The sequence below is a fragment of the Equus asinus genome, chromosome 4 (assembly GCF_041296235.1).
Source record: "Equus asinus isolate D_3611 breed Donkey chromosome 4, EquAss-T2T_v2, whole genome shotgun sequence".
Lineage (NCBI taxonomy): Eukaryota > Metazoa > Chordata > Mammalia > Perissodactyla > Equidae > Equus > Equus asinus.
In genome coordinates, this window is record NC_091793.1 from 138,986,149 (window position 1) to 139,010,511 (window position 24,363).

General features: G+C 43.3%; 1 long non-coding RNA gene and 1 other non-coding gene across 5 annotated transcripts in view; one reads left to right on the forward strand and one right to left on the reverse strand.

Moving 5' to 3' along the window:
- Nucleotides 1-907: 907 nt before the first annotated feature.
- Nucleotides 908-24,363, reverse strand: part of LOC139045146 (uncharacterized) — a 58,603-nt gene continuing 35,147 nt past the window's right edge. The window contains exons 3-4 of one of the 4 annotated variants that reach the window (XR_011503009.1): nucleotides 15,669-15,861; nucleotides 908-1,264 (exon numbers count right to left, since the gene is read on the reverse strand). This is a non-coding gene — a long non-coding RNA (uncharacterized lncRNA). Of the gene's footprint in view, nucleotides 1,265-2,396; nucleotides 5,255-15,668; nucleotides 15,862-17,704; nucleotides 20,276-24,038; nucleotides 24,151-24,363 lie in introns of those variants that run through there. The other 3 variants (XR_011503007.1, XR_011503010.1, XR_011503011.1) reach the window with 3 other exon arrangements.
- On the forward strand, nucleotides 23,446-23,552 carry LOC123285382 (U6 spliceosomal RNA). The gene has a single exon (XR_006527133.1). It is a non-coding gene; the product is annotated as a U6 spliceosomal RNA (small nuclear RNA).

Below are 24,363 nucleotides of genomic sequence, written 5' to 3' on the forward strand. Positions count from 1 at the left end.
TGATATTGGTATTTTGTTCAACACTGTATGCACAGTATCTGAATACAAAGATGACCGAGAAATACGTGTCACGAAATAAGGGATAGGAGCAAGGGATGGAGGGAGGAATAGGACTTTATAAGGAAATTTAAAAACTACTTAAATTCACCCTCTAAAATGAACCATGTACAGCAAGATCACAGTTAACTTACTGGTAAACATGCACAGTAAGTGGTAAAGGATGGCTCCATTGTTTAGAATGCCCCGTCCCTTATCAAGAGACTGGTAAAGGTCTTAGTTGAAGTGGTGGTGTCAGGATAGCCAAGATCACTGTGTGGATCTATATATCTAATCCGACCTTCTTCCTTGAAGATCCTGGCACTGGTGCTTCACTGTTTATTTCAAAAACCTTTCCATTACTGTGCCTGAATAACTGAGCAGTCTGTCCATAAGCTTCGAGCTGTCCTGCTCTAGGGTACGGAGTTCTATAATTTTACTGCTGTTACACATACAATGGCTGGTTTGTTCACGCTCGTTCTTGCCCAAAACTGTGCCACACTCAAGCAGTGGGATCCAGCAGAGCTAGATATTCGTGAAAGAGCTCCCTCCTGCCTTTGCACGAAAGGAGTGGTAGAGACGTTCTTGGTTTGGGAGCACACATGCCCGCAAAGAGTATCTTTGAGGCTGAATGTGTCCCCTTCACTGAAAAGTTCTTTCTTCTATAATTATTTCCGATCTCATTTTCAAATCTTACCTTGGCTTTAGAGCAATTGTATATAGCAGTAAATGTTCAATAAAATGTTGCCATAAGTCTTTTCTCATTGTTTTGTGGCAGCTACAGGTGCATTAGGTCGTGAAACGGAATCATGGAAGGTTCGAGCTAAACAAAGTGATATGAAAAACAATCTAACATAAAACCTTTATTTTAAAATTGACTTAGCTCAGTCTTTAGGAAACCAAGGGGCTTGCCTAAAACTACAAATGAAGCCAAAGGCAGAGCAAAGAGAGGACCTCAGTCACCTACATTCCAGGTCAGGTGTCCTTTCCATCATGTTACGTAGGAAAAAGGCAAGTGAGATTAAATGATGCATGGCATGACAGTGAATGAGGCCCAGATCAAGTTCTTCTGTTACCGTAGACCGAAAAGACTTGAAGGCAAAGGCTGACCACGCTGTGGAGCGGTGAGGAGAAGGTCTTCGACTTCTTATTTGGATTCTCAATTCCAAGATTTAAGAGTTATGTGACCTTGGGGCAAGTGGACCTTTTTGATCCTCAGTGTTCTTATCTAGAAAAGGAGCAGAATGAGGGTGCCCACATCAGACAGGTGTTGTGGAAATGAAATGATAACGCATGTAAGCAATTAGCACAATGTCTGTGCGTAGTAAGTACTCAACATAGCAGAATTGTAGCTCACGTTGAACTTGGCCATTCACTTAACATATGTCCTCAGGAGATGGGGAAAAAGAGAGAAAATATCCGTTTAATTTGTGTGGTCACTAAATGAGCATGTGACCTGGAGTGAGCAGGAGAAGGGGGCTGTGAGTTCGTGGATCCCTCAGGCTGTCTCAGCACCCGCAGGCCTCTCATGCCCTGAGCATCTCCTGCCCCTGAGGAGCCCTCCCACGGGTGTCTTTGTTACACACCATGTCCCTTGAGTGTAAGCCAGCTACTTCACCTGGTGCACACAGAGAGAAGCACCAACCTGCTCTGACATTGAAAGAACAACTAGCCATGTCAGGCTTATTTCCAGTTGGGGTTTTTGGTCTCCAGCCTAACTCTCTAAGATATCAAGGAAAATTTTGATGAAATGTCATTTTTGCCTTTGTCATTTGCTTTTACTGGATATCCTAATTCTTTCATTGGATATTGGCACTTTAAATATCATCATCATGGCAGTCATCATTGTCATCACTAGTGGCCTCTCAGGAATTCCTCTGGTCAGTCTGGAAGTGCCCTCTTCTGGCATTGTGCTCAGAGTTGCCCTCAAAATGCTACACTTAGAGGGTCCCTCTTCCTCACCCACTGCAGGATCAGAACCAACCCTAGAACGTCTCGGGGAGGCATGCAGGGGGTCTTCCCGGCCCTCTTGGTCCCTCAGTCAGCACATACTAAGTGATTAATTCCAGGATCATGTGCACCCCTCCCAGAGACAGGTCCAGGGGAGGCCAGTGAGCCACCAGCCTCAGGCACGAAATTTAAGGGGGCACAAAAACCTCAGTAGTCAGATAAATACTATCTTAATGCAGCATCTTAAAAAATAAAAATTATGCAAAAAATTTATGGTGAACAAAATTTCATAAGGTTAAACAAAGGCAGATTTGGCTTTACTGACTTTTTCCTTTTGCTCAGACCCAAAATGGCTTGGCCCGGCACTGGCCTCGCCTTCCTGGGGCCTTACGCTCCTCCGCCCACACATCAAAGATGTGCTGACCCTTTGGAGCCCCTTGTGTGACTGTGGAGTCACAAAATCAGCTCAATTTAGTCTGTGTTAGGAACTCATTTCTGAGGAAGAATGTGAGATGAGGTGGACTCCTGGAAGAAGAGGTACCCAGGTGTCAGTGATAGAGCTGTAAAGACAGCAGGAAGGATTACAAAACAAGCATCTGAGTTGGAAGAAAATAGGACTCTCTTCTCACATTTTTGCTCTGCTTGGTCCACAGAAAGCATGTGTCAATCCAACAGCCAGAGCTGGAGCAAATAACTTCTGATCTGCACTTCAACCTCATAACAAGAAAACCATTAATTATTCCAATGGCTAATAGAGCTCTTCCTTGTCTGTGTGACATTGGCCGTGGATCACAGTATGGAGTAAGGGGCATGGAGTCCATTTGAATATCTCGAGGCTTAAATCAGCAAACTGGGTAACACAGGCAAAGCTCTGGTTGTCATCCAAGCTTTATTCAGCAGGAAAATGCCAAATTCCAAATATATGGTGATATGACTGGCAGCAATGGATCCACAATCATTGTCTCAGACAACTTTGTAGTGCAAGGACTGTAACACCCTCCCGATGGCTACTCTTCTTCCTAGTTTTCAATCAAGAAATTCTAAAAAGGTTGGCAAAGAAACAGCACTGTTATGCTCAGTTCCTGGCGTTGGATTCGGCTATGGTGTAGTTGCTTTATATCATTTAATAACAAAATGTCCAGAATTCCAGGTAGCAGTGTTAGCCTAGAGCAGTGTCAAAGATTTTGAAGACGTTTACAGTTTAAAGAACCCTATATTGTTCACTTTCACTCAACACGTTGCTGTAATTTCTCTTGGGCAAGTTTTTTCCTGACCCAGAAGCTGAGAAAACACTGCTAAGATTTTTTCTTGGGCAAACTCGTAGGACTGTGCATCAGAAGAAAGAAGATTATACAAGAGAAGACAAATCTCATATTGAGGAGGCAAGAGAGATCTAATGGAGCGGCTGAACCAGAACTCTTTGCGATGGTGGAGTGCAACCTTTCACAGAGGAGCTTTTCTCCAAAAATTGTTTGGAAATACTTAGATCCTTGGATTTAATTTTCAGTTTATATAAAATGTCATTGCATGAAATTCTAAAACCTTATTTCATCTTACACATAATTTCTACTATGAAATAAAAATAGAACTCTGTCTTCCCTCATCCCAAATGCGCTTAGAGCAATACTTCGACACTATCCTTTTCCCTAGATTTAAAAAGTATCTAAAAGTTCCCCATATTACTAACATTCTCTGCTAGAATAGCAGAGAATATTCGCCAGGATAGACTAAGTCTTGATACGGTTACAAATAAACCTTAAGATCTCAGTGGCTTAATTCCCTAAATGTTTACGCTTAGTTCACACAAAGTCCAGCATGTGTGAGGTAGTCTTCCTTCATCTTGTCAGCACACCGTCAGGAACATGACGCCCCACAGTCACCAGGACAGAGGAGGAGAGAGCTGGAAAATTGTGGAGTGATTCTATCTATATCCAATGGCCAGAGCCCAGTCCCATGACCCCCACCTACGAAGAAGCCTGGGAAACGCACAGGAGCTTACGCGTGGTATGGTGAGCACCATCAGCTCTGCTTCCGTCTGCTTTATGCCTTGAAATACCCATTTGTCCCTTCCTACCACATGCAGAAACTGGATCCCACCACCACCCTTACCTCCAAGAGTCAACCCAAAATCCACGGCATTTAGCTCAAAGTCCAGGATCTCTGGATGATACATAATAGTCTCTATCAAGTCTGGATGTGGCTTCTCCTGGTCCAGAGACAGATAAACTTTAAAAACATGAATTACCTGTCCTGTCCAATGTACAATGGTGGAATGAAAACCAAATCACCACAACAAATGCTCCTAGTCAGAAAAGGGAAAAAAGGCAGACACAAAGCAATCATACATCGGGAGTTCTGAACTCCTCGTGGCCACACTTTGGAGACCTCTGCCCTGGGAGACAGAGCTTCCTTGATTAGCTCTGATTCTGTCTTCTGGAAGGGACTTTTCTTGTTTTTCATCTTCTCTGACCACACCTGAAAGGGGTGTGAGGAATATTGTCTGCCTCCAGGCTGGAGCCTTCAGCATTTGCTTCTGCTCATGGAAGGTCAGGGACCAAAGGTTGTTGTACAGCCCAAACCATCAAAGGCCTTTTCTACTCTAGGCTCATGGTTTTTTGAGGGGAATACCATTCCCTCAAAAATTCAGTAGACTTTGATCTGTTGGATGCTAGTCAGCTCGATGTGTAATAGAGACGTCCACAGATATCTTTTAGACCCAGTCTCAAGTCTACTCTACTTCCTTGTCCTCTTACCTCCATCCCCACCTCCTTCAACTTAACAGTGGCCGCCTTTCAAGTCTGGAGAGGAAGGTGGCCCCCTTAATCTGACCAGTGCGCAGAGTCACTTCTCTGCATTTTGTTGACTGTTTGCTGCTCAAAACCTTTTTTAAACTCCATCTCTTGCCTTTTGGAGTCTAGAAGCAGGAGGTTCTTCCAATCCTATAACGCCTGAAGTTTCTGGACATGACTTCCGTTTGTAAAGCGGTCAGTTCTCTTCTGGGCTCATCTCTTCTTTATAATATCTTTCCAAACACAGTCAATCGTAGCCAACACACAATGTTCACTGTTTTCCGATCTTTTCCCCTAGAGGTGCCAGCTCAGTAAGCACATGTTCTGTCTCCAAAATTATTGTAGGGGGCAAATTTTCCGTATGTTTTGCCTCGGCATAATATGAGTCAAGATTTTTCCAGCCTCCAGTATTAGTTTCTTCACTATCTAGTGGCCATCTGCTAATCCAGTGCCACATGCTGGCACCTTGAGTTCCAGGGCTATAATAAAAAACAACAGCAAAACACTCTGTCAGAACAGATAAGCCCCCAGCTTTCAATGACTTAACCAAATAAGTGCTATTTCCACCTTGAACAATGTGCAACACATGACAAGTGGTCTTCCTCGTCTTATAGCTGTATCATCTTGAATACTTGGCCTCCAAGGTCACTGGATTTGGGGGATAAAAGTGCTGAATAACCACACTGGAAAAGTTTAAGGGATGGTCTAGAAGTCGCTTACAGTATTTCAATTCATCCTTCATTGGCCAGAACCCCATTAAAAAGCTCCAACCCAACCGCAGGATCAGTTGGGAAACACCGTGGAGCACTTGGATTTGGGAATGGAGCACTCTGTCCCTGTAATATGTATCTCAAAACATCAAATCCAAAAATACCCACAAAATAAATCTCAAGTTTGGGCAAGTTACTTTACCATTAACGTTTTTGTTTGTGTCATTATAAAATGACAATTTTATTTAATCATAATAAAGTCATTGTGAGAATTTAATACCATGACATATAAAGTTCTAGCATAATATTTGATGTAGAATAGTCACTCTTAAAAGGTTTGTAAAAACTCAGTAGAGTATCCCTAATTTGTGCTAGGTTTTATGCATAGGGATATCGTGTCCTTACTCAGGGCTTAGCATTCTTTATAAAATAATCACAGGAAGGAGTTTTGACCATTGGCGGCCATGCAATTTCCCTTTCAGACGTGTGTTGATTGCATCTTTAACACGAACATTTTAGTTTCTCGCTGGGGTCTTGGCATTCCTTATTGGTGTTGCTTTCCAAAGCCCTAGTTTAAGTGTAGGTTGGATAACAGCTGAAGGCTATGATAGGAGGGGCGGATACATGGGCGAGAGGGGATGATGTCATCTCCAGATTGGGTTCTCCTCTAAAGAATTTCAGTGCAAATACTTTATTTGAGAGGTGACCCTCAAAGGAAACTGGAAACTCAAGGAAGCATGGTAAGCCAGTGGTAAACAGACAGAAAGGAAGTCAAGGCAATAAAGGACGTATCCGTGATTGGGTCCCCACAGTGGGCAACTAGGAGCTGCCTGAGGCCTTCCAGGACATTCTGTAGAGGACATTTTATAATTGTCCCATCAAGGCATGAAGAACCTGGCTATTTATCCATCAACTCCTGTCTCTCAATGGTTGAGGTTTGTTCCTCTCTAGCACTTCCAGCCAGCCTCATGCACAACTGAGCAGGCTCCTCCAGCCAGAGAGCTCCCACAGGCAGAGGCAAGACACACCCTTGGCTTATCTGGGAACTACCTGCAGGTGCCCTCTGGAGTGGGCCTGGGGATATGGAGGGACACCAATAGTGTGGAGCCTATGTTACAATAATTCTCCTCGAAATTTCTGACCCACTGGGCCATGTAGCCACAATTCCTTACCAGCATCTCTTTTTTTATTATTGCTAACTCTTGAGTGTATCTTCAAACCTGCAAATTATGATTTCTGACAAGGAATGAAAAGTTATCCTTTGGAAAATGTGTTTATTTCCCAGGCCATGTTGTCTTCTCTGTCTGTGCTAGATTTTGTAGTCTTTTCTGTCTTGTTCTGTATTTTGTAAGTGCCAAATCTCCATCTTTGGCAGAAGGGTATCAAAGGGTCAGGCCCGCGCTGCTGGTGGGCTTCTTGAGGAGTGGAGGCAACTTCTCACTGGAGCTGGAGGGGTGGCGACAATCAGGGCAGTGAGCAGAGCAGAGAGCAAAGTCCAATAAACCGACAGAGGGGACGGGGACTTGGTGAGTCACAGAGCCCTGGGGCAGAGCGAGCGTGCGCTCAGAGCCCAGACTTCAGGGAAACCAGAGGGCGAGCAAGGACTGGCTAAGAGGGGAGCTACGATGGCGTGGAAGCGCTTGTCTTGTTTCGTTTGAGGAGCCAGCCTCCACCATCCTGGGTGATCCCCGGGGTGAAGGCCCAGGTGGTGCAGGCAGCGGGAGCTGCTAGACGCTGGCACTTCCCGGATTTGCCTCTCTCATCCCCCAGTCTCAGTCACCCCCATTTGTCATTTTTATTATATTTCTAACGGATTTTTGTTCTCATTTTTTCGCTTAAAATGTATCCCTGGGTTAGCATTCCCTTTTTGTTCTGGATTAAAAAGTTGTAGTCTTCATAACTCAGACAACAACATTTTGGCAGGAAGTTAGCAGGAACATATGGGCCTCAGCATTTTGATGCCCAGACTGGCTTCTACGAAAACATTTCTTTGCTGTCATCGAGAGAGCAGCAATGTTTGGGCCTGTTGGGGAATCGTCCCACACAGCTCGGGCAGGGAACAGGCTGCCCACCAGCCCGCCGGCCCCACCCAGGGTCTCTCTGCTCTGGGGACGGGGGTGTTTGCAGAGGCAGGAGGGAAGGGCACTCAGCCAGCGTCCACTTCTAAAGCTGCAGGGGCTCCAGGCGATGTCCCTCAACTTCAGGCAGCCCCTGGACAGTTGTAGGATGATTGGGACGGACACACAGAAGGTATGGGTCAGAATCCAGACCAGAAAGCAGAAACCACTCTGTATGTAAGAAGAGGGAATTTAATACGAGTGATTGGTTGCGCTGGGAATGGAAGAACTAAAATTCAAATGGGAAACAGGGAGTGTGACCCAGGGATCGGCCAGAAGAGGAAGGCATTACCAGCCCAGAGTGGAGGGGCCATGGGGAACAGGGTTACGGGAGCTCAGAGGAAGATGGAACCGTGATGGGCTTGTCCACTGAGATCTGGAGCCAGAGCAGAGCCTCAGTGACTGCCAGAGACACCTCCTAAAGCAGACAGGGATCAGGAGACACCCTGGCTTCCCTTCCTCCCCGTCTCCAGTCTGCTCCTAGTGCCTCTCACTAACAACACAGAAGGGAGCAGACGTGGGGCCTGGGGCCCCAGCCTCAGGGGTGGGGTCCCCTGCAATATAAATGGACCCAAGAGAAAATAGGCCAGGATTGACTTGTAGAGGAGGGGAGGGAGGACCGGATAGCTAGGATGGAATAAACCAGCCAGTCCTGCAACCCAAGGTAGGTTCATCCAAATCCTTACCAATTTTTCCTGAGTCAACTTGATGCTCAGAATGTTGGCCCAAGAAGGCAAACAACAGCCACATCATCATCATCACCTGCCAGTGAGTGCACTCCGTGTGCTGGGCACTTTACACCAGCCGTTCTAGGTAACCCTGATTATGTATCCCCAATGAGGACATGAGAAAACTCGGGCACAGAGAAGTTAAAGATTTGTTCTAGAAGCAGTGGAACGAGCATGCAGACACAGGTGTCCAACTTCCCAGCCCTCTCTGCACCTGCTCCCTCCCCTCGCTCACACTACCCTCTCTGCTTGGTGAATGCCTCCACTCACTGGAGCTCCTTGCTTGTCATTCTCAGAGGGGCCTGAGACTCACACCAGGACTCAGAAGTCTGTGAGCCCCTCCGCCCCTCCTGAGAATCCCCACAAAATAACCTGTAGGAATAGCCTAGGATGGGAGAAGGTTTCTTGGCTCCTATATTTCTCCACTGCTTATTGTTTTCCATGCAGCTTACTCATTCCCAGCCCCCATCCTCCTTGTGGCAGAAGTACGTGGGGTTCAGTCTTTCCATTTGCTAATTGGAAAGCCACCTTATGTTCCCCTTCAATTTATTCCAACAATTTCTACCAGATATGTACGAGCTTCCCAAACCTTTGATGTAATGGTCTTGGTGCTCTTTTATTTCTAGGCAGCTGGAACCCACAGAGTTCACTGCTGTTAAGGTGTCAAGGAATGCCAATGGGTGACAGAGAACAGCTCTCTGGGCAGAAGCTGTCTGACACTTTCAACTTGCAGCTAAGGGACCTCAAGCTGAAAAGAACTGGGTCTGGAGATTACAGGAGATGGAGTGCTATCTACAAAGAGACCCAATCCGCCGGCCAATGCCTGGATCTTCAAAGACGGGAGGGCTGATGTCAGGGAGTGAGCTGATAGCGGAATATCCTACAGGAACCAAAGCAAGAATGTTTATATAACGAAACCAGGCCTCTAGGAGAGGACTGGGGAGGAGCTGGGCTTCACATTAAAGCATAAAAATCCACAGTCAAAAACCAGAGTAGGCAGCCATGGTCATCCAAGCACAGAACTCAGCTGTGGAGAGAGGAGTTCATTCACTCATCCATTAAGTAAGAGCCAACCAAACTATTGGAGGCTGGAGACGCTAATACCAACCTGTGCTTGCCCCTTAAGTGTCTACAGTGTAACAGGGAAGGACTGCAGTAAACATATGATTAAAAGAAAGCAAAATAAATAACATAAAGGATGATGAGAGCATAAAGGAGAAGCATCCTAATTCCAAGGGAGAAGCAACAGCATGTAAGAAGTTCATAGGTGAGGGGGAGCAGGGCTCACTTGGGGAAATGCAGATGGGAGTCATGAGAAGGAGCATTAGACAGCTGAGTCGGGGCTACCTACTCAATGGATTTGGAAACCATGTTCGAAGATGAGTTTTCTTTTTTCCAAAGCCCATGGGATGCTGTTGAAGGGTTTTCAGTAGGGGAAGCACATGAACAAATGTGGCTTTGGGAAGATCATCCCAACAGTACGACAGATGATGGTTTGGAGAGGAATCAGGCAAGAGACAGGAGAACAGTGAAGGAATTGTTTCAACAAACAGGCAAGAAGTGAGAAAGATCTGGAACAGGATATTAACAGTGAGAATAGACAGAAGGGGTGGATATAAGAGATTATTTTGGAATGTGGAAGTGATGATAATCAGTGACTATTTGAAAGGCAGAATGAGACAGAGTTAGATTATGTCCAACTTTCAGGGTTGAGAACTTTTCAGGTAGTTCCATTCTCTAAACTAGACAACACAAAAGATGGGGTCAGTTTTGGACAGGCTGCGTTTGAACTGTTATGGGATAATTCAGGTAGAGATCTCACTAGGAAATTAGGAGAAATATCGGAATTGGTAGTAAACATTCGGGAGAATCATTAGCATCTGTTTGGGCCACTGGAGGGGGGAAATGTTATCATCCAGGGAACATATTGGTGTGAAGAATGTTGTGGTTGGAGGTCTGGTAACACCAGCAACTAAGAGGATGGGAGAAGAGAACTGAAAAGAAAGAGCAAGACGGAAAGCTCGAGTCAAAGAAGAGGATTTTCAAGTACATTACAGATAACATTGTCAAAATGCTGCCAATGAGATAAGGGCTAGAGTGTTTCCATTGGTTCTGGCAAATAGGAGGTCACTGGTGATGTTTGCATTTACTCCAGACTAGTGGGAATTAAACTGTGTGACCTCGAGCAAGTAGTTTAATAATAATCCCCTACTTCACAGAGTTGTGAAAAGTAAATGAAATCTCTACCCACCTACGAAGGGCTTGTCTCTCCCTGGAATTTACTTTCTTTAGTCTTATTTACATTCGCAGCGCTCCAGTATGTTTCTAAAACATCTGATCTTGAAGAAAAGATAGTCTTTTCAACAAATGATGCTGAATCAACTGGACATCCACGTGCAAAATAATGAATCTAGACGCAGACCCTGCACCCTTCACAAAAAGTAATCAAAATGCATCACAGACCTAAGTGTAAAACACAAAACTATAAACTTCTAGAAGATAGCGTAGGAGAAAATCTAGGTGACCTTAGGTATGGTGATATTTTTTTAGATACAGCAACAAAGGCATGATGCATTAACAATTGATAAGCTGGACTTCATTGAAATTGAAAACTTTTACTTTGCAAAAGACACAGTCAAGAGAATAAGACAAGCCACAGACTCAGAGAAAATATTTGGAAAAGACTCATCTGAGAAAAGACTGTCATCCAAAATATACAAAGAACTCTTAAAACTCGACAGTAAGAAAGCAGACAACTCTGTCTCTTTAATTTTGGACATTTTAATTACAATGTGTCCTGGTGTGGGCCTCTTTGGCTTTATCTTGTTTGGTGCTCTCTGTACTTCCTGTGCTTGGATGTCTGTTTCCTTCCTTAGGTTAGGAAAATTTTCAGCTATTATTTCTTCAAATAGATTATCTACCCTTTTGTCCTTCTCTTCTCCTTCTGGGACACCTACAATACGAATGTTAATGCACTTGATGTTGTCCCAGAGTTCCCTTAGACTGTTCTCGAGAGAGAAGGGAGCCATCATACACTGCTGGTGGGAGTGTAAACTGGTTCAGCCTCTATGGAAAGCAGTACGGAGATTTCTCAAAAAATTAAGAATAGGTCTACCATATGATCCAGCTATTCCACTGCTGGGTATTTATCCAAAGAACAAGAAAACACAAATGCATAAAGATACATGCACCCCCATGTCATCACAGCATTATTCACATTAGCCAAGACTTGGAAACAACCTAGGTGCCCATCAAGGGACAAATGGATAAAGAAGATGTGGTATATACACAAAATGGAATATTACTCAACCACAAGAAATTATGAAATCCGACCATTTGTGACAACGTGGATGGACCTTGAGACTATCATGCTAAGTGAAATAAGTCAGAGGGAGAAAGTCAAATACAGTATGATCTCACTCATAAGTAGAAGCTAAAAATAATGACAAACAAACACATAGAAACAGAGATTGGATTGGTGGTCACCAGAGGGGAAGCGGGGAGGGAGGAGGGTGGAAGGGGTGATTAGGCTCACATGTGTGTGGGGATGGATGGTAATTAATCCTTGGGTGGGGAACATGATGTAATCTACACAGAAATCAACTATATAACATTGTACACCTGAAATTTATAAAATGTCACAAACTAATGTTACCAAAATAAAAAAAAAGAAAACAGATAACTCGATTAAAAAATGAGCCAAAGACCTTAACAGACACCTCATCAAAGAAGATATATAGAGGACAAATAAGCATATGAAAAGATGCTCCAGATCAAATGTCACCAGGAAAATACAATTAAAACAAAAATGAGATACCACTACATACCCATTAGAATGGCCAAAATGTGGAACACTGACAACACCAAACACTGGTGAGGATGTGAGTTTCTATAGCAACAGAAACTCTCAGTCATTGTTGATGGAAATGCAAAATGATACAGCCACTTTGGAACACAGTTTGGTGGTTTCTTACAAAACTAAACATACTCTTAGTGTACAATCCAGCAGTTGTGTTCCTTGCTATTGTTCAAATGAGTTGAAAACTTATATTTATTTAAAATCCTACACATGGATGTTTACAGCATCTTTATTTGTTGTTGCCAAAACTTGGAAACAACCAAGATGTCCTCAATAGTGAACTGATAAATAAACTATGGTACATCCAGACAACGGAACTTTATTCAATACTAAAAAGAAATGAGCTATCACGCTATAAAAACACATAGGGGAAACTTTAATGTATATCACTAAGTAAAAGAATCCAACCTGAAAAGACTACATACTATATAATTCCAACTATATGATATTCTGGAAAAGGTAAAACCATGGAGTCAATAAAAAGATCAGTAGTTACCAGGGGTTAGGGGTGAGGCAGGGGTGAATAGACAGAGCCCAGAGGGTGTTTAGGGCAGTGAAATTATTTTTTATGGTACTACAGTGGTGGGCGCATGTCATTATATATTTGTCAAAATCCATAGAATATACAAGACTAAGAATGAACCCTAATGTAAACTCTAGACTTTGGGTGATAATAATGTTTCAGTGTAGGTTCATTGATCGTAAGAAATGTGCCACTCTGGTGCTGGATATTGACAGTGGTGGAGGATGTGCATATGTGGGAGATGCGTGTGTTGCGGGGCTGGGCAGGAAGTATTTTGGAAATTTTGTACTTTCTGCTCAATTGCCATGAACTTAAAACTTCTCTAAAAATTAATCTATTAAAAAATATATATATATTACTTTATTAAGTTCAAATTTAATCCCTTCCTTGCCCCAGAACAATGATCAAAGTCTTCTGCATGCTAACTAGAAGTGGAAACATAGACAGCATACATCACATTTGGGAATGTTGCTCGAACCTATTTACTGGATGACTCAGAAGGCTGATATTTTTGAGCGGGGCCCAGCACATTTCGCCCCTATTTTTGGGAAAGCATTCTAGATTTTAACATTAAGTATGATATTAGTTGGAGATTCCTTTACAGGTTGATAAATCTGATAAAACTCGGCACAAGGCAATGATTTTCACTATCTCTATTTTTAGTCAACATTGGACTTGAGGTCTTAGACAGGATTATAGAGCAAGAAAAAAATAGATAAATATGTATATTAGAAAGACGTAAAACTCTCTCTGCACATGATATGACAACATACAGAAAGCATCAAAGAGAATCTACAAACAAGCTATTAAACAATCTAGTAAAATTGCCAAATCGATCTACAGATTTTATATAACCTCCATCAAAATGCCACCAAGATTTACTTACGTACACTGACAGGCTGATTTTTAAATTTATACGAAAATGCAGAGGACTTTGAAGGGCCAAGACAATGATAAAGATGAAGAAACTGGGCGTAGTAACACTGTCAGACGTTAAAACTTCTTATAAAACCATGCATTCATGACAGTGTGGTGTTTGGATATAGATAGATAAGTAAATCTATGGAACAGAATAGAAAGTCTAGAAATAGACCCACAGGTATTCAATTATTTGATTTTCAACAAAGGCTCCAATGCATGTCAATGAGGAAAGGAAGGTCTTTTCAATTATGATGCTGAAGTAACTGAGTATCTCTATGGGGACAAAGTGAACTTTGACTGCTAACTCACACTACACATATAAATTAGCTTGGGATGGATCATAGACCTAAATGAGAGGGCACAGGCTATAAAGTTTCTGGAGGAACACATAGGAAAATATCACTGTGACCTTAGCATGAAGGAAGATTTCTTGGGTAGAATGCAAAAAGCACTAACCATGAAAGAGAAAAATAATTGGACTTCATCAAAATTAAAAACTTCTCATCAAAAGAAGTGTTTAAGAAAGTAAAAAATGGAAGCCCCAGGCTACAAGAAAGTATTTGCAGTGTATGTATCTGACAAAGGATTCATATGAAGAACAGGCAAAGAGCTACAAATCACCAAGAAAAAGACAAATATCCAATAAAACAATGGGAAAAACACTTAATAGGCACTTCACAAAAGATGTCCAAGTGACCAATAAGCATTTGAAAAGAGAGTCAACATCATCAATCAATAGAAAACTGAAAATTAAAACCACAACGGGAGGCTATTATGCAAACGCAAGAATGGCTAAAATGTTTAAAAAATTGACAAAACCAAGTAGTGGAAACAGAGACCTTACGGCCTGCAAAGCCTAAAATATTTGGTATCTGACCCTTTAAAAGAAAGTTGGAAAATCCCTGTTCTAGATCAGCTCTGTCCAATAAACCTTTGTGTTGATGGAAAAGTTGTATAATCTGTACTGCCCAACGAGGTAGCCACTAGCCACATGTGGTTGCTGAGAACTCGAAATATGGCTAATGTGACTGAGAAAAAGAATTCTTGATTTTATTTAATTTTAATTGGTTTATACTTATGTGTGGCTAGTGGCTATCGGATTGGACAATGCAGGTCTAGAAGCAATGAAGGAAGGTGGGAAGGGGGTAGAGACCTTAAGGAGGACAAACACATCTTGAAGTCATTCATCTCAGTAAGGACCTTGCACGGTCTTCAGAAAATAGCAGGTTTCTTCCCTCTAGCTGAGGGAAGAGGATCACCCCTGCTGGGCCAGGGGCCAGAGAAATCTGGAGGTTGACAGTGCTCAAGCACATCCACCCAGAAGTCCTCATCCCAGGTGTCAGGGTCCTAAGTTTAGTGTGGGAGATACTGGAGCTGCAAATTTAGCCTCTTTGTAGTTCCATCACTCTTACATTTAAATCTTTGATCTGATGGTTAGCACAGACTTCTGGATGCAGATGAGGATCTCTTTAAGCACTGCCACTGAGGCATTCTGGTGTTCATACCACGCCATGAGTTGATAGATTGTTGACCTAAGTCTTTTATCTGCTTCCGTCCTGTGGATGTTAATGACAGCCAACTAATTCCACAATCTTCATAATTGCCCCTGCCCCATATCTTTCAGGCATTGGAGCTATTGCATAAGCCAATACATGCCCTTCCACATGTTCCCCCCATTAATCCACCACAGGTGAAATCGAAGAAACCATGATGCTACACCATGCTGGAGGTGATCACGGCCTCACTTATCAGTAGTGCAGGCTATCCATCTAGCCCATCAGTATCCCATTCCGAGCATCTGCTTCCTGTAACTGCTCTTGGTGTCAACTCTCTTAGGCTGAGTTCCCCCGGCTGCAGATCCTGAGACAAGGATTTGAGTGCATGTGGTTTAGGGGGAATGATTCCAGGGGAGAGGGGTCACAGAGTGGGGCAGCAAGACGGGAAAGAATAGAAAGCCAATATAAAGTATGTTAATAAGCAGGTTACGAGAGAGAGTAATCCTGGGATTTCCGCTGGGAAACGGTGTGGGACCCACCTTGGACTTGTCCTCCTCGATCACGGACTGAGGACTCCCAGCGTGTGAGTGCTCTGGCACTTTCCACTTGCCCTGTGCATGAGATGAGGTACAACTCTCAGGTGGAGAGTGGCAGGTGCTTGCCTTCTTTGTGCCCAGGAACGGAGAGTGGTGAGGTGGGATGGGCCGGGCACCAACAACACCTGCAACAACACTGAATACATAAAACCCATGAGTCCCCGATGGGACTCAAACAAAGAGGGTGGCCACAGCAAAAAAAGCAAAAGCAAACACACACACAGCCTCCCTGGTCAGCACTGGAGGTAACCAGTAAGCAATATTTCACTCTGACAACTGACAATTAAAGGGGAAAATTAAGACTGGAACCTGCCTTTCCTGTGTGAACAGTATTTCAGAGCAATGTCAGCTCTGGTCAGTGAGGAAAAGGTCTTCTTTAAAGAAAAACGATCATTTTCAGCATTGTTTTGAAGGGCTGAAACAACACAAAGTCATTAATTTGCTGTAAAGTATTTCAGAATAAGAAGAAGGGGATATATGAAACAAGCGAGGGGAAAGCCTGACCAACATGGTCTCCGGATGGAACCTGCCAGATGCAGGGCCGCTGCGCCGTTCTTTCTTTTTCTTTTTTACTATGAGAGAGGAAGAGAAAGTCCCTTTCTTTTCGTTCCCCTCCAGTACTGTCATTAGCCTTGGATTGCACAAACATTCTTACAATCCTGATTACCCATTATCAAGACGAACAAAGCTCTAAATAATGCAGTTGAACTGCAAGAGACAGCTTTTTTCCTAAAATGCAGGTTTCAAAGCATGATGCCCTTTCCTGCTTTGATCACTTTACACAGCTTCCCTAATGAATTGATCCTCCTATAGGCAGGCAGTGCTGGTTATGAGGTCTTGCACATGTACACACCTCATAGGTTTTCAAAACAATGACTGTGGCGCTCCCATCAGAGTGTCTGGCAGGCGGGGAAGGCACTAAGTATAGACACATTTCCCAGCGTCTCCTCCCCTTCCAAACCTAAGTAGGAAAAGCTCCTTTTAGGTCCTTCCAAATGTAAATATATTACCTGAGAAGGGTACTAAGCTAACTCATTAGCACCTCCTAACACATGAGCAGAGTTTACTTTATGAGATTAACTAGAGGAAAACAAGGCCCTGAGGCAATCAGGTGTCAGTTGCACAAATGTTGACACAGACAAGATAGTATGGAAAGTAAATAAATAACAGTTCATCTTGCTTTCTTTGTGGTTATGCACTTTCTGGGTTGCTTTTGTCATTAACTTCATTTAATCCTCACAGCCCTCTATTTCACAGATGAGGCTCAATGAGCTTTAGAGGCCGGGCTTCAAACAGCTAATTAAAGGTGGAGCTAGAATTGGAACTTGGGTCTTCTGACTCCGAAGTCCAAAGGAGGCCTGGATGTCTGGAGGCCAGAATGAGAACACCAAAGAACAAGGGGACATCAGGGTGAGGACTTCTGAAAGAAGCGACAAGAGGTAGGGTGTTTGCTCCGTTTGTAAGGGTGCCCCCTTAAACCTCCATAGTGTATCTGGGATTTCAGTTTCTGTATTTCTCCACATTTACACTGAACCATGGGACAATCCTCTTGGCAACCTAGAGGGGCTGAATACTCAATTCTCAAACATGGACTCCAGAATACTCACGATTGTGTTGTTTTTATACACAGCCGAAAGCAAAGATCTCATTTTAAAATTTCTGAAAAACAATCTCCAAATTATACCTACAGAATATATTATGATTCTGGAAAAATCTAGCTTCATTTTTTTTGTATTCTTGACTACATATGTGATACTTGATTTTTTTCCTTGAAAATTATTGGTAATTACCTCTATTTTAGTCATTTGAAAACTTTTCCCCTGTGGAAAATACTTCAAAACGGAAAGATTCTTATATATTTTGCTGATTTTATGTCATACATATTTGTAAGTTTAAAAATTCAAATGTTAGAGAAAAGACGGTGACGTTGCTCCCACAATCCAGTCCTTCAGCATGAACCACAGTTAATAGCTATGTGGTTCTTCTTTCAGATTTTTTATTTTACAGAGTTTACAAAGCACTTTCACATACTTCATCTCATTGAAACCTCACAACAGCAGTATTCAATTATAAATGTGAGATTGGGGAAATTGTTTTCCAGTGAACTTTAATAACCTTCTTGCAAAGGGGAGCTACCGTGACTGACTACCTTCTATTCACATTTTTGCAAACCCAGGCCGGGATTGATTCATGGTGACCTTTCGTCCTCAATTCACACAGCAGAGAGCAGACTGGGCTGTGGAGAGGAGCATCAATCCAAAGCCAGCTAAGGCTTTTGGCTCTACCAGCTACACACAAAACATTTGCATGGGTAACGCTAAAGACGGAGCAGTCTTCCAAAACACTTTAAAGGATGTTTCCTCAAGACTGCTAACAAAGAAAATGTTGGACTAGCCAGCATAAACTGTGGTATAAAATTGAGTTCAAATCAGAGTAAATTGTGGTATCTCCTCCCATATAAGTGGGTAGAGATAGATTTAACACACAAATTACCCCTAGAGATAAAGTAGCAGCTCTCAAATTGATGGGATAAAGCAAGTCCCCCTAGGCTGATGGCATAGTCCTGAGGTCAGCAGCTTGATTAGTGGCTCTTTGTTCTGAGAGATCTCTTAGATAAGATCTTAAAATCAAGCCTGCGTTGGGAGAGGAGGATGTTGGAGAGAGCTTGGCGTCTTAGGCGAATCCGGTTACCATATTTTTAAACTAGGTGAATGGAAAGATAAGGACTTTGATTCCAAAAAACCAAATCAACCTTATCTTTTGAATTAGTTTGTATACAACGAATTGTTCATTTTGGCCTAGGAAGTGGCTTCAAGGAACCCATTATAATGGCCAAGAACTAACCGTGACTCAATTTCCCCCCAAGGACGAACCAAAGGATAGTTAATATGTTTTAGTCTTCATCCCTTTTCCAAATCCTGAACAAAACTGTTTACTAGGTAAATTGCTCATCGTCATCATTGTGGCTTTAACACTTGATGCTTGTATGCTTCTCTTAAGGTCTTTGGCCTCAACCTGAGGCCGGAGGAAGTGGTGACTGGAGTGGATTTGATTCCCACTACAACAGAGGCAGCAACAAGTCTCTGAGCTCCTTGGCCTCAGAGCAAAATGCAGAGTGACTTGAATACCCCGACCTGGTTTGAAATGTTGTAATGCCCTTGATAGTGATTCATGTCCTCTCAAAACAAACAGCTCTCTCTCTAACCCCTCACTGCCCGGTCGGCTAGGCACTCAGCGGCCTGGGGGCCGCACAGCAGCCTGAGGTCCACACAGCGGCCTGGGTTCTGCTCTGCAGACTTTGTTGACCAGACTCTGGCAGCTAGGCAAAGAGAGAAAGGGACATTCGGGGAATTTCAAGTGGTTTAGATCAGCAGCTGTCATGTACAATTGATGTTCATTTATATTTCACTAGCCAAAATCTAATGCTGCCCAAAACTGGGAGAGAAATATTTCAAATACTGATCAGGCCCAATCCTGCTTTAATGTGAGAAAAAAGCTGCCCTGCCTTCCTTCAATCCTGGTCTCAGAAGGGAGATTTAGTATCTCCTGACAGCGCTTTAAACACTTTGCTGTTCAGACTTCAATGAATCCACAATAATTATATCAGTTAAACCAGCTTGGTTTTTCCAAAGATGTTTCAAGCTTAGGGGACGTTTGAACTCCTCCTGGCACTCATCCTTTGACACTAGGTTTAAGAGAGAAAGGGCCACCACTTGACCCTTTAACCCATTTCCCTATTTGCTACTTTTGTTTTCGTTGTAATCTATTGACTCAGTGGTCTACAATTTCCCAGCCTCCTCCTTTCCAGGAAGTTTAATTGCACAGAATTTAGGACCCATATGCTATTCCCAGTGGAGAGTTTCAAGGCAGGCCCAGTGGTCTATAATTCCCAGAAGATTGGCAATAAAGACTTCAGTAGATTATCCTTAAGAACTGACTTAACATTTAGTGTGCAACTAAGCCTTTTATTGGAGCTTTTATTTCGTCATTTCTGTGAAGGAGGCCAAAAAGTTATCTTTGTTTCTCAGACAGAGAAAGCAGGAGATATCGATGTACCATTATTTTGGGGGAAAAAAGTATTAGTTTCTTTAGGTGGAAATTAAGTTTACGGATCCCTCATGACTCCCTCCAGAAATCCACCAGTTTCCTCACAGTTCTGGCTTCGATCAGTGCTATTCCTGCTGGACGGCACTCTTCCAGTGAAATGAGATCTTTTGGGTCTGCTGTGTTGCAATCTCCAGCCTTCACCTCTACACGATTGAACAAACACGCAGTGTTGAGAACGATTTTCCTTCGGAAAAGCCGGAGAGGACCAAACGCAGGAGGCCAGCGAGCGGGGGCGGGAATCCGAGGGCTGCCCTCTGGGTGAGTGGCGGTGAGCCTGGCCTCCGGAGAACCGTGCAAATGGCAGGTGGAGACCCTCTTCACTTCTTCAGATGACCGCAGAGTCCCCACGGAAGAATCTATTGTAGACTCTGAAAGTGTAATCAGCACCTCTCCGAACACCACTGTTCACGTTGGGAATGCCCTCATTGTCTTCCCATCGTTTCCTGTGTAAGAGTAAGTTAGAAGTCATACAGTGGATGCCTCTTAACAGAAAAAGAAACTATCAGAGTGATGAACATAAAGGGCCGTGAAATCAGAGCAGGCCTGCAAAACACAAACATGGCGGTGTGGGGATAGAGGAGAGAGAACAAGACAATGTTCACTTTGAACCGTGGTCAACATTTATGTTTTCTATTAATTTTTTAATAATCAACAATTCGCTATTTTACATTCAATTACCACTTACAAATCCAAACTTTCATTATCTGATGCTCTGTTTTTTAATCCTTCCTTTCCCCACTTACATGATGCTCTAAGATAAATATCAGCAACTAAATTTACTGTTTTCAGTCTAAGTGGGAAAACTTTTAATGATATTAATGAACTAATTTAGACAAGGTTCCCTCTTCAGGCAACAAGTTTGGTCTGTTCATAGGATTACTGCCAAGTTGGGATGCTATGATATAAGATTTCCAAACTTGGGAGTCAGAGGACATGAGGTCTAGTTCTGATTTTGCCCTTTACTAGTTACGGGATATTTGTAATGTATACTTCCTCTCATACTTTATAGGAAGCATAAAGTTACGTATATGTCAGTTCACTTAAGCTACACCATAAGGGTGGTCATTTGCCCCAACCAAAAATTAGTACTGTAGGTGCCATCAGCTAGCCTTCTAATCAGAAGGTCCACCCCCTAGAGGTGCATCCCATCAAGGATTCAGCTATCTTAATTTCCCAACACCACCAGAATATTCTTAACTGGCACAATGCATGTTAAAAATAAGTTTTCATTGGTAAAATTAATGACTTGTCAATTAGCGTTAGGGATGTTAGAAATGGGTTTTAACTGGTGAAAGTAGTGATATTAAAAATATATGGATCATGTAAACTTGTATAAACAAGTTTGTTGTATAAATAGAGTAAGACTCCAGAAAAGCCTGTGGCCTGTACCCTTAGAGAAATTTTTTCCCAGATTGTCCCGTGTCGCACCATTAACTCAGTCCTCAGTCTGTCGGTGGCCTGATACCTACTACAAGGTTAACTGAATGCTTCTTTGCAAATTACGGGTCAGTCAGTGTTGATCTCTCTTTAGCCCCGTCACAGATTTAGCCCCAATGCAGATATTCTTAATGTCACCCAGATGCCTGTAGGCAATTAGGGGGTAATAAATTCATTGATCTCCAGACCGTAGACCTGGAGGGACTCTGTGGGGCTCTCCATCGTCAGCGGTCCCCTCAGGACTCTGTGCTTTGGTCTGACCACGGCCTGGTCCTTGCCCCCAAGTCCCAGAGGCATTTCGGATTTCTCCAGTCCTCCAGGGCACTGAAGATCCAAGAAGAATCCTGATCAATATTTCCTGCAGACTAAGTGTCTTCCATAGGGCCATGGTCAAACTCTTTGGTAACTGCCCATAAAAACAGAACACAGGTATGGACACCCTGGGGCCACATCATAGATAGAAGTGGTGATGAGAAGGAGGATTGTTAATACAATTTCCACATGACAATGTCACCATGGGTTGTGTTTGGCTGTACATAAAATAAAACTCTCGAGGAATATTGGCTTAAACCCCTAAGAGTTGGTTTCTCTTCACGTCGCACACTTAAGCTGGGTAATCTAACGCTGGCACAGGGCCTCAGTGTTGCTGTCAGGGGCCCAAAGTCTGTCGTCCTGCTCTTTCATCATTCGTTGGCGGCCCTCGTCCTCACACTTTCAAAACGGCTGCAGCACCTCCAGGCACACAACGGGAAAGGAGAGAGAGCAGAGGGACTTCACAAAATAAGGCTTTGCCTTTTTTTTCGGGAAAGCAAGCTCTCTCCAGGAAATTCCACTTCCATTACATTGGCCAGAACTTTGTCATCCCCCAGCTGCAAGAGATTTGGAGAAGGGAATAATTTCAGCAGAGTATGCACCATCCTGAACGAATGAAATTCTGACAGGAAGGGAGACTCTACCAGGTGCTTTACATCTCTGGCATCACCCAGAAAATATTTTTCACCTGATGAAACTGAGGAGCAAAGACTTAGTAACTTGCCCAAGAAAATGGCAGATCCATGACTTGAATCCAGGTCAACTTGACAAATAGCAATAATAATAATCGTTAACATTGGGCAAATGCTTGCCATGTGTCAGATGTTCCTCTAGGTGTTTTATGCCCATTGACTCATTTCCTCCTCATGGAAACCCTCTGAAGAAGGTTTTTCTTTTGTTTTGTTTTTGTTTTGAGGAAGATTAGCCCTGAGCTAACTACTGCCAATCCTCCTCTTTTTGCTGAGGAAGACTGGCCCCTGAGCTAATGTCCATGCCCATCTTCCTCTACTTTATACATGGGACACCTACCACAGCATGACTTTTGCCAGGCGGTGCCATGTCCGCACCCGGATCCAGGATCCAAACTGGTGACCCCGGGCTGCCGAGAAGCAAAATGTGCGCACTTAACCGCTGCGCCACCGGGCCGGCCCCGGAAGAATATGTTTTTATTGTCCTCATTCATCAGATGAGGACACCAAGGCTTAGAGAAGTTAAGGAACTTGCTTAGAGTCTCACAGGTTATAAGAAGGGAAGCTGGGGTTTAGCCCAGTTCTGTGTGAATCCTGAGCTCTTGACCACTTTGCTACACAGCTTCTGCAGAACCCACTTGCTCAGACTGTGAACACTGCCACCATCTTACTAGGGTAGAGAGATGCCCAGCAAACAAACCAGTGGTTAACTGCCAATAAGGCAGCTTGCTAGTCAGTACTCCGACCTAGAAGGAGGAAATAGAGGAGGAACCTGAGAACGGAAACTGAAGATTCAACAAACAGCAAGAAAATCAGTAAGGTCCAAGCTGGTGTTTAACCGTGTGCCAGAAATGCACTCAATGTTTTCCCTGATACAAACAGCCTCTTTCTCTACATCGATGTGTGTGCCTGACGAAGTCACAGAAAATATCTGTCACAGAAGATGACCACTGCTCATCACCTATCCAATAACCATTCTCCATCCTTTACTAAAAGAACCCTCACTTGACTGAGGGCAGCAGTAGGCTTGGTTAAAATGACTCGCTTCCATAGACTTTCTTGCCTCTGTGGGGTGGCCCTATGACACAAGGCTGGTCAATGACATGGAAGTAAGCACAGCCTTTTGATTAGGGCTTCCTGAAAAGTTATCGTTATCTTCAAAAAGTTTCAAGCTTGTGCTCGCTTTGGCAGCACATGTACCAGAATTGGAACGATACAGAGAAGATTAGCATGGCCCTTGCTCAGGCATGACATGCACATTTGTGAAGCGTTCCATATTTTACATGGTTCCCAGAGGTCATTTGACACTTCACTCGTTAATATTTAGGAAACAATATGAGTCAAAGCATAATGTGTGGCATCCAACATTGGAATTGTGACTTTTTTTTCCTACAAAGAGAAGGAGAGAGAGGAGAGAGAGAGAGAGAGATTCAACTGGCTCATACGTTTGCCCTTTATTCATTATTCTTCTTCCAGCCTGGAATGCAGCTTTGATGTCCAGCGGGGCTGCAGCCATCTTAGGAACAGGAAGATTCTAGCCTCACACTGAGGATGGCACAGTGGAAAAATAAGCAACTGCTTAACTGCCGAGTCCTGAAAGCATTGTGGAGCCTCCATCCCAGCCTAACCTTGACTGTCCCTGGGTTTGTGATGATTTATGAAAAATAAACCCCTATTTAGATAAGCTGCTATAGTTGCATTGTTGTTGTCATTGTTCCGTGAAGCTGAAAATATTGTGTACTGATAGAGGTGGCCATGCTCTTCTCACCTCCATTCAGGTTTCTTCTTGGTTTACTGCCAAAGTCATCTCCAGCAGAAGGCACGGCATCGCGTTGCCCCAGCTTCCTCTGGATGGGAGACCAGCTGTGATGTTCATTAGTCTGGAAGGAAAGGGCTGATGGTCTGATACCTGGCACTACAGAAGGCCTCAGGGTGGTGAGGTGACTTGTACAGAGAGCACAGACTTTGGTCAATCTAACCCTCATGACACTTTTTACTCACCCACTCTGAGCCTCAGCTTCCTTATCTCTGAAATGAAGACTATGCTATCTACCTTAAATAATGACTGAGACGTGTGTAAATGCCCGACTCGA